Source organism: Bidens hawaiensis, unplaced genomic scaffold (genome assembly GCF_021521415.1).
Source record: "Bidens hawaiensis isolate Kalapana, Puna unplaced genomic scaffold, B.hawaiensis_p1.1 tig00019557_1, whole genome shotgun sequence".
NCBI classification, from domain to species: domain Eukaryota; kingdom Viridiplantae; phylum Streptophyta; class Magnoliopsida; order Asterales; family Asteraceae; genus Bidens; species Bidens hawaiensis.
Window position 1 is genome coordinate 268184 of NW_027492970.1, and position 13885 is coordinate 282068.

Here is a 13885-nt window from a genome sequence, read left to right on the forward strand (position 1 = left end):
GAACGGGCCGCGTGGTGGTTATAGGGCATAATTGAGAATCCGATTCTTGGTTAGGATCATAAAATATTCTTTGGAGGTCACCCAGTCCGAATTTCTGATCTGATTCAGTGGTTCGACACATACTCAGTTTTTTCCCCGGATCAGTGAACATACCCCTTTGGCAATATTAGGAAAATTTCGAACGAGCCGCGGGGTGGTTATAGGGCATAATTGTAGATCCGATTCTTTCGTAGGATCATAAAATATTGCAAGGAGGACACCAAGACCAAATTTCTGATCCGATTCAGTGGTTCGACCCATACTCAGTTTTTTCTCCGGATCAGTGAACATACTTCTTTGGCAATACTGGCAAAATTTCGAACGGGCTGCGGGGTGGCTATAGGGCATAATTGTGGATCTGATTCTTTCGTAAGATCATAAAATATTGTATGGAGGTCACCAAGACCGAATTTCCGATCCGATTCAGTGGTTCGACCCATACTCAGTTTTTTCTCCGGATCAGTGAACATACCCCTTTGGCAATACTGGCAAAATATCGAACGGGTCGCGGGGTGGTTATAGGGCATAATTTTGGATCCGATTCTTTCGTAGGATCATAAAATATTCTTTGGAGGTCACCCAGACCGAATTTCTGATCTGATTCAGTGGTTCGACCCATACTCATTTTTTTCTCCGGATCAGTGAACATACCCCTTTGGCAATACCGGCAAAATTTCGAACGGCCCGCGGGGTGACTATAGTACATAATTATGGATACGATTCTTTCGTAGGATCATAAAATATTTTATGGAGGTCATCAAGTTCGAAAATCTGATGCGATTCCGTGGTTCGACCCATACTCAGTTTTTTCTCCGGATCAGTGAACATACCCCTTTGACAATACTAGGAAAATTTCGAACGGGCCGCGTGGTGGTTATAGGGCATAATTGAGAATCCGATTCTTGGTTAGGATCATAAAATATTCTTTGGAGGTCACCCAGTCCGAATTTCTGATCTGATTCAGTGGTTCGACACATACTCAGTTTTTTCCCCGGATCAGTGAACATACCCCTTTGGCAATATTAGGAAAATTTCGAACGGGCCGCGGGGTGGTTATAGGGCATAATTGTAGATCCGATTCTTTCGTAGGATCATAAAATATTGCAAGGAGGTCACCAAGACCAAATTTCTTATCCGATTCAGTGGTTCGACCCATACTCAGTTTTTTCTCCGGATCAGTGAACATACTTCTTTGGCAATACTGGCAAAATTTCGAACGGGCTGCGGGGTGGCTATAGGGCATAATTGTGGATCCGATTCTTTCGTAAGATCATAAAATATTGTATGGAGGTCACCAAGACCGAATTTCCGATCCGATTCAGTGGTTCGACCCATACTCAGTTTTTTCACCGGATCAGTGAACATACCCCTTTGGCAATACTGGCAAAATTTCGAACGGGTCGCGGGGTGGTTATAGGGCATAATTTTGGATCCGATTCTTTCGTAGGATCATAAAATATTCTTTGGAGGTCACCCAGACCGAATTTCTGATCTGATTCAGTGGTTCGACCCATACTCAGTTTTTTCTCCGGATCAGTGAACATACCCCTTTGGCAATACTGGCAAAATTTCGAACGGCCCGCGGGGTGACTATAGTACATAATTGTGGATCCGATTCTTTCGTAAGATCATAAAATATTGTATGGAGGTCACCAAGACCGAATTTCCGATCCGATTCAGTGGTTCGACCCATACTCAGTTTTTTCACCGGATCAGTGAACATACCCCTTTGGCAATACTGGCAAAATTTCGAACGGGTCGCGGGGTGGTTATAGGGCATAATTTTGGATCCGATTCTTTCGTAGGATCATAAAATATTCTTTGGAGGTCACCCAGACCGAATTTCTGATCTGATTCAGTGGTTCGACCCATACTCAGTTTTTTCTCCGGATCAGTGAACATACCCCTTTGGCAATACTGGCAAAAAAATTTCGAACGGCCCGCGGGGTGACTATAGTGCATAATTATGGATACGATTCTTTCGTAGGATCATAAAATATTGTATGGAGGTCATCAAGTTCGAAAATCTGATGCGATTCAGCGGTTCGACCCATACTCAGTTTTTTCTCCGGATCAGTGAACATACCCCTTTGACAATACTGGCAAAATTTCGAACGGGCTGCGGGGTGGCTATAGGGCATAATTGTGGATCCGATTCTTTCTTAGGATCATAAAATATTGTATGGAGGTCACCTTGACCAAATTTCCGATCCAATTCAGTGGTTCGACCCATACTCAGTTTTTTTTCCGGATTAGTGAACATACCCCTTTGGCAATACTGGCCAAAATTCGAACGGGCCGTGGGGTGGCTATAGGGCATAATTGTGGATAGTATTCTTTCGTAGGATCATAAAATATTGTATGGAGGTCATCAAGAGCTAAAATCTGATCTGATTCAGTGGTTCGACCCATACTCAGTTTTTTCACCGGATCAGTGAACATACCCCTTTGGCAATACTAGGAAAATTTCGAACGGGCCGCGTGGTGGTTATAGGGCATAATTGAGGATCCGATTCTTGGTTAGGATCATAAAATATTCTTTGGAGGTCACCCAGTCCGAATTTCTGATCTGATTCAGTGGTTCGACACATACTCAGTTTTTTTCCCGGATCAGTGAACATACCCCTTTGGCAATATTAGGAAAATTTCGAATGGGCCGCGGGGTGGTTATAGGGCATAATTGTAGATCCGATTCTTTCGTAAGATCATAAAATATTGCAAGGAGGTCACCAAGACCAAATTTCTGATCCGATTCAGTGGTTCGACCCATACTCAGTTTTTTCTCCGGATCAGTGAACATACTTCTTTGGCAATACTGGAAAAATTTCGAACGGGCTGCGGGGTGGCTATAGGGCATAATTGTGGATCCGATTCTTTCGTAAGATCATAAAATATTGTATGGAGGTCACCAAGACCGAATTTCCGATCCGATTCAGTGGTTCGACCCATACTCAGTTTTTTCTCCGGATCAGTGAACATACCCCTTTGGCAATACTGGCAAAATTTCGAACGGGTCGCGGGGTGGTTATAGGGCATAATTTTGGATCCGATTCTTTCGTAGGATCATAAAATATTCTTTGGAGGTCACCCAGACCGAATTTCTGATCTGATTCAGTGGTTCGACCCATACTCAGTTTTTTCACCGGATCAGTGAACATACCCCTTTGGCAATACTAGGAAAATTTCGAACGGGCCGCGTGGTGGTTATAGGGCATAATTGAGAATCCGATTCTTGGTTTGGATCATAAAATATTCTTTGGAGGTCACCCAGTCCGAATTTCTGATCTGATTCAGTGGTTCGACACATACTCAGTTTTTTCCCCGGATCAGTGAACATACCCCTTTGGCAATATTAGGAAAATTTCGAACGGGCCGCGGGGTGGTTATAGGGCATAATTGTAGATCCGATTCTTTCGTAGGATCATAAAATATTGCAAGGAGGTCACCAAGACCAAATTTCTGATCCGATTCAGTGGTTCGACCCATACTCAGTTTTTTCTCCGGATCAGTGAACATACTTCTTTGGCAATACTGGAAAAATTTCGAACGGGCAGCGGGGTGGCTATAGGGCATAATTGTGGATCCGATTCTTTCGTAAGATCATAAAATATTGTATGGAGGTCACCAAGACCGAATTTCCGATCCGATTCAGTGGTTCGACCCATACTCAGTTTTTTCTCCGGATCAGTGAACATACCCCTTTGGCAATACTGGCAAAATTTCGAACGGGTCGCGGGGTGGTTATAGGGCATAATTTTGGATCCGATTCTTTCGTAGGATCATAAAATATTCTTTGGAGGTCACCCAGACCGAATTTCTGATCTGATTCAGTGGTTCGACCCATACTCAGTTTTTTCTCCGGATCAGTGAACATACCCCTTTGGCAATACTGGCAAAATTTCGAACGGCCCGCGGGGTGACTATACTACATAATTATGGATACGATTCTTTCGTAGGATCATAAAATATTTTATGGAGGTCATCAAGTTCGAAAATCTGATGCGATTCCGTGGTTCGACCCATACTCAATTTTTTCTCCGAATCAGTGAACATACCACTTTGGCAATACTAGGAAAATTTCGAACGGGCCGCGGGGTGGTTATAAGGCATAATTGTGTATCCGATTTTTTCGTAGGATCATAAAATATTGTATGGAGGTCACCAAGACCGAATTTCCGATCCGATTCCGTGGTTCGACCCATACTCAGTTTTTTCTCCGGATCAGTGAACATACCCCTTTGGCAATACTGGGAAAATTTCGAACGGGCCGCGGGGTGGCTGTAGGGCATAATTGTGGATCCGATTCTTTCGTAGGATCATAAAATATTCTTTGGAGGTCACCCAGACCGAATTTCTGATCTGATTCAGTGGTTCGACCCATACTCAGTTTTTTCTCCGGATCTGTGAACATACCCCTTTGGCAATACTGGCAAAATTTCGAACGGGCTGCGGGGTGGCTATAGGGCATAATTGTGGATCTGATTCTTTCGTAAGATCATAAAATATTGTATGGAGGTCACCAAGACCGAATTTCCGATCCGATTCAGTGGTTCGACCCATACTCAGTTTTTTCTCCGGATCAGTGAACATACCCCTTTGGCAATACTAGCAAAATTTCGAACGGGTCGCGGGGTGGTTATAGGGAATAATTTTGGATCCGATTCTTTCGTAGGATCATAAAATATTCTTTGGAGGTCACCCAGACAGAATTTCTGATCTGATTCAGTGGTTCGACCCATACTCAGTTTTTTCTCCGGATCAGTGAACATACCCCTTTGACAATACTGGCAAAATTTCGAACGGGCTGCGGGGTGGCTATAGGGCATAATTGTGGATCCGATTCTTTCTTAGGATCATAAAATATTGTATGGAGGTCACCAAGACCGAATTTCCGATCCAATTCAGTGGTTCGACCCATACTCAGTTTTTTTTCTGAATTAGTGAACATACCCCTTTGGCAATACTGGCCAAAATTCGAACGGGCCGTGGGGTGGCTATAGGGCATAATTGTGGATAGTATTCTTTCGTAGGATCATAAAATATTATATGGAGGTCATCAAGAGCTAAAATCTGATCTGATTCAGTGGTTCGACCCATACTCTGTTTTTTCACCGGATCAGTGAACATACCCCTTTGGCAATACAAGGAAAATTTCGAACGGGCCGCGTGGTGGTTATAGGGCATAATTGAGGATCCGATTCTTGGTTAGGATCATAAAATATTCTTTGGAGGTCACCAAGTCCGAATTTCTGATCTGATTCAGTGGTTCGACAAATACTCAGTTTTTTCCCCGGATCAGTGAACATACCCCTTTGGCAATATTAGGAAAATTTCGAACGGGCCGCGGGGTGGTTATATTGCATAATTGTAGATCCGATTCTTTCGTAGGATCATAAAATATTGCAAGGAGGTCACCAAGACCAAATTTCTGATCCGATTCAGTGGTTTGACCCATACTCAGTTTTTTCTCTGGATCAGTGAACATACTTCTTTGGCAATACTGGCAAAATTTCGAACGGGCTGCGGGGTGGCTATAGGGCATAATTGTGGATCCGATTCTTTCGTAAGATCAGAAAATATTGTATGGAGGTCACTAGGACCGAATTTCGGTTCCGATTCAGTGGTTCGACCCATACTCAGTTTTTTCACCGGATCTGTGAACATACCCCTTTGGCAATACTGGCAAAATTTCGAACGGGCCGCGGGGTGGTTATAGGGCATAATTATGGATCCGATTCTTTTATAGGATCATAAAATATTGTATGGAGGTCACCAAGACCGAATTTTGGATCCGATTCAGTGGTAAGACCCATACTCAGATTTTTCTCCGGATCTGTGAACATACCCCTTTGGCAATACTGGCAAAATTTCGAACGGGCCGCGGGGTGGTTATAAGGAATAATTAGGGATCCGATTCTTTCGATGGATCATAAAATATTGTATGGAGGTCACCACGACCGAATTTCGGATCCGATTCAGTGGTTCGACCCATACTCAGTTTTTTCTCCGGATCTGTGAACATACCCCTTTGGCAATACTGGCAAAATTTCGAACGGGCCGCGGGGTGGTTATAGGGCATAGTTATGGATCTGATTCTTTCGTAGGATCATAAAATATTGTATGGAGGTCACCAAGACCGAATTTCGGATCCGATTCAGTGGTTCGACCCATACTCAGATTTTTATGGAGGTTACCAAGACCGAATTTCTCCGGATCTGTGAACATACCCCTTTGGCAATACTGGCTAAATTTCGAACGAGCCGCGGGGTGGTTATAGGGCATAATTATGGATCCGATTCTTTCGATGGATCATAAAATATTGTATGGAGGTCACCAAGACCGAATTTCGGATCCGATTCAGTGGTTCGACCCATACTCCGTTTTTTCTACGGATCTGTGAGCATACCCCTTTGGCAATACTGGCAAAATTTCGAACGGGTCGTGGGGTGGTTATAGGGCATAGTTATGGATCTGATTCTTTCGTAGGATCATAAAATATTGTATGGAGGTCACCAAGACCGAATTTCGGATCCGATTCAGTGGTTCGACCCATACTCAGTTTTTTCTCCGGATCTGTGAACATACCCCTTTGGCAATACTTGCAAAATTTTCGAACGGGACTCGTGGTGGTTATAGGGCATAATTATGGATCCAATTCTTTCGTAGGATCATAAAATATTGTATGGAGGTCACCAAGACCGAATTTCGGATCTGATTTAGTGGTTCGACCCATACTCAATTTTTTCTCCGGATCTGTGAACATACCCCTTTGGCAATACTGACTAAATTTCGAACGGGCCGCGGGGTGGTTATAGGGCATAATTATGGACCAGATTCCTTCGTAGGATCATAAAATATTGTATGGAGGTCACCAAGACCGAATTTCGGATCCGATTCAGTGGTTCGACCCATACTCAGTTTTTTTTCCGGATCTGTGAACATACCCCTTTGGCAACACTGGCAAAATTTCGAACGGGCCGCGGGGTGGTTATAGGGCATAGTTATGGATCCGAATCTTTCGTAGGATCATAAAATATTGTATGGAGGTCACCAAGACCGAATTTCGGATCCGATTCAGTGGTTCGACCCATACTCAGTTTTTTTCCGGATCTGTGAACATACCCCTTTGGCAATACTTGCAAAATTTTCGAACGGGCCTCGTGGTGGTTATAGGGCATAATTATGGATCCAATTCTTTCGTAGGATCATAAAATATTGTATGGAGGTCACCAAGACCGAATTTCGGATCTGATTTAGTGGTTCGACCCATACTCAATTTTTTCTCCGGATCTGTGAACATACCCTTTTGGCAATACTAACAAAATTTGGAACGGGCCGCGGGGTGGTTATAGGGCATAATTATGGATCCGATTCTTTCGTTGGATCATAAAATATTGTATGGAGGTCAGCAAGACCGAATTTCGGATCTGATTCAGTGGTTCGACCCATACTCAGTTTTTTCTCCGGATCTGTGAACATACCCCTTTAGCAATACTGGCTAAATTTTGAACGGGCCGTTGGGTGGTTATAGGGCATAATTATGGATCCGATTCTTTCGTAGCATTATAAAATATTGTATGGAGGTAACCAAGACCGAATTTCTGATCCGATTCAGGGGTTCGACCCATACTCAGATTTTTCTCCTGATCTGTGAACATACCCATTTGGCAATACTAACAAAATTTGGAACGGGCCGCGGGGTGGTTATAGGGCATAATTATGGATCCGATTCTTTCGTTGGATCATAAAATATTGTATGGAGGTCAGCAAGACCGAATTTCGGATCTGATTCAGTGGTTCGACCCATACTCAGTTTTTTCTCCGGATCTGTGAACATACCCCTTTGGCAATACTGGCAAAATTTCGAACGGGCCGCGGGGTGGTTATAGGGCATAATTATGGATCCGATTCTTTTATAGGAACATAAAATATTGTATGGAGGTCACCAAGACCGAATTTCGGATCCGATTCAGTGGTAAGACCCATACTCAGATTTTTCTCCGGATCTGTGAACATACCCCTTTGGCAATACAGGCAAAATTTCGAACGGGGCCGCGGGGTGGTTATAAGGAATAATTAGGGATCCGATTCTTTCGATGGATCATAAAATATTGTATGGAGGTCACCAAGACCGAATTTCGGATCCGATTCAGTGGTTCGACCCATACTCAGTTTTTTCTCCGGATCTGTGAACATACCACTTTGGCAATACTGGCAAAATTTCGAACGGGCCGCGGGGTGGTTATAGGGCATAGTTATGGATCTGATTCTTTCGTAGGATCATAAAATATTATATGGAGGTCACCAAGACCGAATTTCGGATCCGATTCAGTGGTTCGACCCATACTCAGATTTTTATGGAGGTCACCAAGACCGAATTTCTCCGGATCTGTGAACATACCCCTATGGCAATACTGGATAAATTTCGAACGAGCCGCGGGGTGGTTATAGGGCATAATTATGGATCCGATTCTTTCGATGGATCATAAAATATTGTATGAAGGTCACCAAGACCGAATTTCGGATCCGATTCAGTGGTTCGACCCATACTCCGTTTTTTCTACGGATCTGTGAATATACCCCTTTGGCAATACTGGCAAAATTTCGAACGGGTCGTGGGGTGGTTATAGGGCATAGTTATGGATCTGATTCTTTCGTAGGATCATAAAATATTGTATGGAGGTCACCAAGACCGAATTTCGGATCCGATTCAGTGGTTCGACCCATAATCAGTTTTTTCTCCGGATCTGTGAACATACCCCTTTGGCAATACTTGCAAAATTTTCGAACGGGCCTCGTGGTGGTTATAGGGCATAATTATGGATCCAATTCTTTCGTAGGATCATAAAATATTGTATGGAGGTCACCAAGACCGAATTTCGGATCTGATTTAGTGGTTCGACCCATACTCAAATTTTTCTCCGGATCTGTGAACATACCCCTTTGGCAATACTGACTAAATTTCGAACGGGCCGCGGGGTGGTTATAGGGCATAATTATGGACCAGATTCCTTCGTAGGATCATAAAATATTGTATGGAGGTCACCAAGACCGAATTTCGGATCCGATTCAGTGGTTCGACCCAAACTCAGTTTTTTCTCCGGATCTGTGAACATACCCCTTTGGCAACACTGGCAAAATTTCGAACGGGCCGCGGGGTGGTTATAGGGCATAGTTATGGATCCGAATCTTTCGTAGGATCATAAAATATTGTATGGAGGTCACAAATACCGAATTTCGGATCCGATTCAGTGGTTCGACCCATACTCAGTTTTTTCTCCGGATCTGTGAACATACCCCTTTGGCAATACTTGCAAAATTTTCGAACGGGCCTCGTGGTGGTTATAGGGCATAATTATGGATCCAATTCTTTCGTAGGATCATAAAATATTGTATGGAGGTCACCAAGACCGAATTTCGGATCTGATTTAGTGGTTCGACCCATACTCAATTTTTTCTCCGGATCTGTGAACATATTCTTTGGCAATACTGACTAAATTTCGAACGGGCCGCGGGGTGGTTATAGGGCATAATTATGGATCCGGTTCTATCGTAGGATCATAAAATATTGTATGGAGGTAACCAAGATCGAATTTCTGATCCGATTCAGTGGTTCGACCCATACTCAGATTTTTCTCCGGATCTGTGAACATACCCCTTTGGCAATACTGGCAAAATTTCGAACGGGCCGCGGGGTGGTTATAGGGCATAGTTATGGATCTGATTCTTTCGTAGGATCATAAAATATTATATGGAGGTCACCAAGACCGAATTTCGGATCCGATTCAGTGGTTCGACCCATACTCAGATTTTTATGGAGGTCACCAAGACCGAATTTCTCCGGATCTGTGAACATACCCCTATGGCAATACTGGATAAATTTCGAACGAGCCGCGGGGTGGTTATAGGGCATAATTATGGATCCGATTCTTTCGATGGATCATAAAATATTGTATGAAGGTCACCAAGACCGAATTTCGGATCCGATTCAGTGGTTCGACCCATACTCCGTTTTTTCTACGGATCTGTGAATATACCCCTTTGGCAATACTGGCAAAATTTCGAACGGGTCGTGGGGTGGTTATAGGGCATAGTTATGGATCTGATTCTTTCGTAGGATCATAAAATATTGTATGGAGGTCACCAAGACCGAATTTCGGATCCGATTCAGTGGTTCGACCCATAATCAGTTTTTTCTCCGGATCTGTGAACATACCCCTTTGGCAATACTTGCAAAATTTTCGAACGGGCCTCGTGGTGGTTATAGGGCATAATTATGGATCCAATTCTTTCGTAGGATCATAAAATATTGTATGGAGGTCACCAAGACCGAATTTCGGATCTGATTTAGTGGTTCGACCCATACTCAAATTTTTCTCCGGATCTGTGAACATACCCCTTTGGCAATACTGACTAAATTTCGAACGGGCCGCGGGGTGGTTATAGGGCATAATTATGGACCAGATTCCTTCGTAGGATCATAAAATATTGTATGGAGGTCACCAAGACCGAATTTCGGATCCGATTCAGTGGTTCGACCCAAACTCAGTTTTTTCTCCGGATCTGTGAACATACCCCTTTGGCAACACTGGCAAAATTTCGAACGGGCCGCGGGGTGGTTATAGGGCATAGTTATGGATCCGAATCTTTCGTAGGATCATAAAATATTGTATGGAGGTCACAAATACCGAATTTCGGATCCGATTCAGTGGTTCGACCCATACTCAGTTTTTTCTCCGGATCTGTGAACATACCCCTTTGGCAATACTTGCAAAATTTTCGAACGGGCCTCGTGGTGGTTATAGGGCATAATTATGGATCCAATTCTTTCGTAGGATCATAAAATATTGTATGGAGGTCACCAAGACCGAATTTCGGATCTGATTTAGTGGTTCGACCCATACTCAATTTTTTCTCCGGATCTGTGAACATACTCTTTGGCAATACTGACTAAATTTCGAACGGGCCGCGGGGTGGTTATAGGGCATAATTATGGATCCGGTTCTATCGTAGGATCATAAAATATTGTATGGAGGTAACCAAGATCGAATTTCTGATCCGATTCAGTGGTTCGACCCATACTCAGATTTTTCTCCGGATCTGTGAACATACCCCTTTGGCAATACTGGCAAAATTTCGAACGGGCCGCGGGGTGGTTATAGGGAATAATTAGGGATCCGATTCTTTCGATGGATCATAAAATATTGTATGGAGGTCACCAAGACCGAATTTCGGATCCGATTCAGTTGTTCGACCCATACTCAGTTTTTTCTACGGATCTGTGAACATACCCCTTTGGCAATACTGGCAAAATTTCGAACGGGCCGCGGGGTGGTTATAGGGCATAATTATGGATCCGATTCTTTTTTAGGATCATAAAATATTGTATAGAGGTCACCAAGACCGAATTTCGGATCCGATTCAGTGGTAAGACCCATACTCAGATTTTTCTCCGGATCTGTGAACATACCCCTTTGGCAATACTGGCAAAATTTCGAACGGGCCACGGGGTGGTTATAGGGAATAATTAGGGATCCGATTCTTTCGATGGATCATAAAATATTGTATGGAGGTCACCAAGACCGAATTTCGGATCCGATTCAGTGGTTCGACCCATACTCAGTTTTTTCTCCGGATCTGTGAACATACCCCTTTGGCAATACTGGCAAAATTTCGAACGGGCCGCGGGGTGGTTATAGGGCATAGTTATGGATCTGATTCTTTCGTAGGATCATAAAATATTGTATAGAGGTCACCAAGACCGAATTTCGGATCCGATTCAGTGGTTAGACCCATACTCAGATTTTTCTCCGGATCCGTGAACATACCCCTTTGGCAATACTGGCAAAATTTCGAACGGGCCGCGGGGTGGTTATAGGGAATAATTAGGGATCCGATTCTTTCGATGGATCATAAAATATTGTATGGAGGTCACCAACACCGAATTTCGGATCCGATTCAGTGGTTCGACCCATACTCAGTTTTTTCTCCGGATCTGTGAATATACCCCTTTGGCAATACTGGCAAAATTTCGAACGGGTCGTGGATTGGTTATAGGGCATAGTTATGGATCCGATTCTTTCGTAGGATCATAAAATATTGTATGGAGGTCACCAAGACCGAATTTCGGATCCGATTCAGTGGTTCGACCCATACTCAGTTTTTTCTCCGGATCTGTGAACATACCCCTTTGGCAATACTTGCAAAATTTTCGAACGGGCCTCGTGGTGGTTATAGGGCATAATTATGGATCCGATTCTTTCGAAGGATCATAAAATATTGTATGGAGGTCACCAAGACCGAATTTCGGATCCGATTAAGTGGTTCGACCCATACTCAGTTTTTTCTCCGGATCTGTGAACATACCCCTTTGGCAATACTGACTAAATTTCGAACGGGTCGCGGGGTGGTTATAGGGCATAGTTATGGATCCGGTTCTATCGTAGGATCATAAAATATTGTATGGAGGTCACCAAGACCGAATTTCGGATCCGATTCAGTGGTTCGACCCATACTCATTTTTTTCTCCGGATCTGTGAACATACCCTTTTGGCAATACTGACTAAATTTCGAACGAGCCGCGGGGTGGTTATAGGGCATAATTATGGATCCGATTCTTTCGATGGATCATAAAATATTGTATGGAGGTCACCAAGACCGAATTTCGGATCCGATTCAGTGGTTCGACCCATACTCAGTTTTTTCTACGGATCTGTGAACATACCCCTTTAGCAATACTGGCAAAATTTCGAACGGGTCGTGGGGTGGTTATAGGGCATAGTTATGGATCCGATTCTTTCGTAGGATCATAAAATATTGTATGGAGGTCACCAAGACCGAATTTCGGATCCGATTCAGTGGTTCGACCCATACTCAGTTTTTTCTCCGGATCTGTGAACATACCCCTTTGGCAATACTTGCAAAATTTTCGAACGGGCCTCGTGGTGGTTATAGGGCATAATTATGGATCCAATTCTTTCGTAGGATCATAAAATATTGTATGGAGGTCACCAAGACCGAATTTCGGATCTGATTTAGTGGTTCGACCCATACTCAATTTTTTCTCCAGATCTGTGAACATACCCCTTTGGCAATACTGACTAAATTTCGAACGGGCCGCGGGGTGGTTATAGGGCATAATTATGGATCCGGTTCTATCGTAGGATCATAAAATATTGTATGGAGGTAACCAAGACCGAATTTCTAATCCGATTCAGTGGTTCGACCCATACTCAGATTTTTCTCCGGATCTGTGAACATACCCCTTGGCAATACAGGCAAAATTTCGAACGGGCCGCGGGGTGGTTATAGGGAATAATTAGGGATCCGATTCTTTCGATGGATCATAAAATATTGTATGGAGGTCACCAAGACCGAATTTCGGATCCGATTCAGTGGTTCGACCCATACTCAGTTTTTTCTCCGGATCTGTGAACATACCCCTTTGGCAATACTGGCAAAATTTCGAACGGGCCGCGGGGTGGTTATAGGGCATAATTATGGATCCGATTCTTTTTTAGGATCATAAAATATTGTATGGAGGTCACCAAGACCGAATTTCGGATCCGATTCAGTGGTTCGACCCATACTCTGTTTTTTCTACGGATCTGTGAACATACCCCTTTGGCAATACTGGCAAAATTTCGAACGGGCCGCGGGGTGGTTATAGGGCATAATTATGGATCCGATTCTTTTATAGGATCATAAAATATTGTATGGAGGTCACCAAGACCGAATTTCGGATCCGATTCAGTGGTAAGACCCATACTCAGATTTTTCTCCGGATCTGTGAACATACCCCTTTGGCAATACTGGCAAAATTTCGAACGGGCCACGGGGTGGTTAT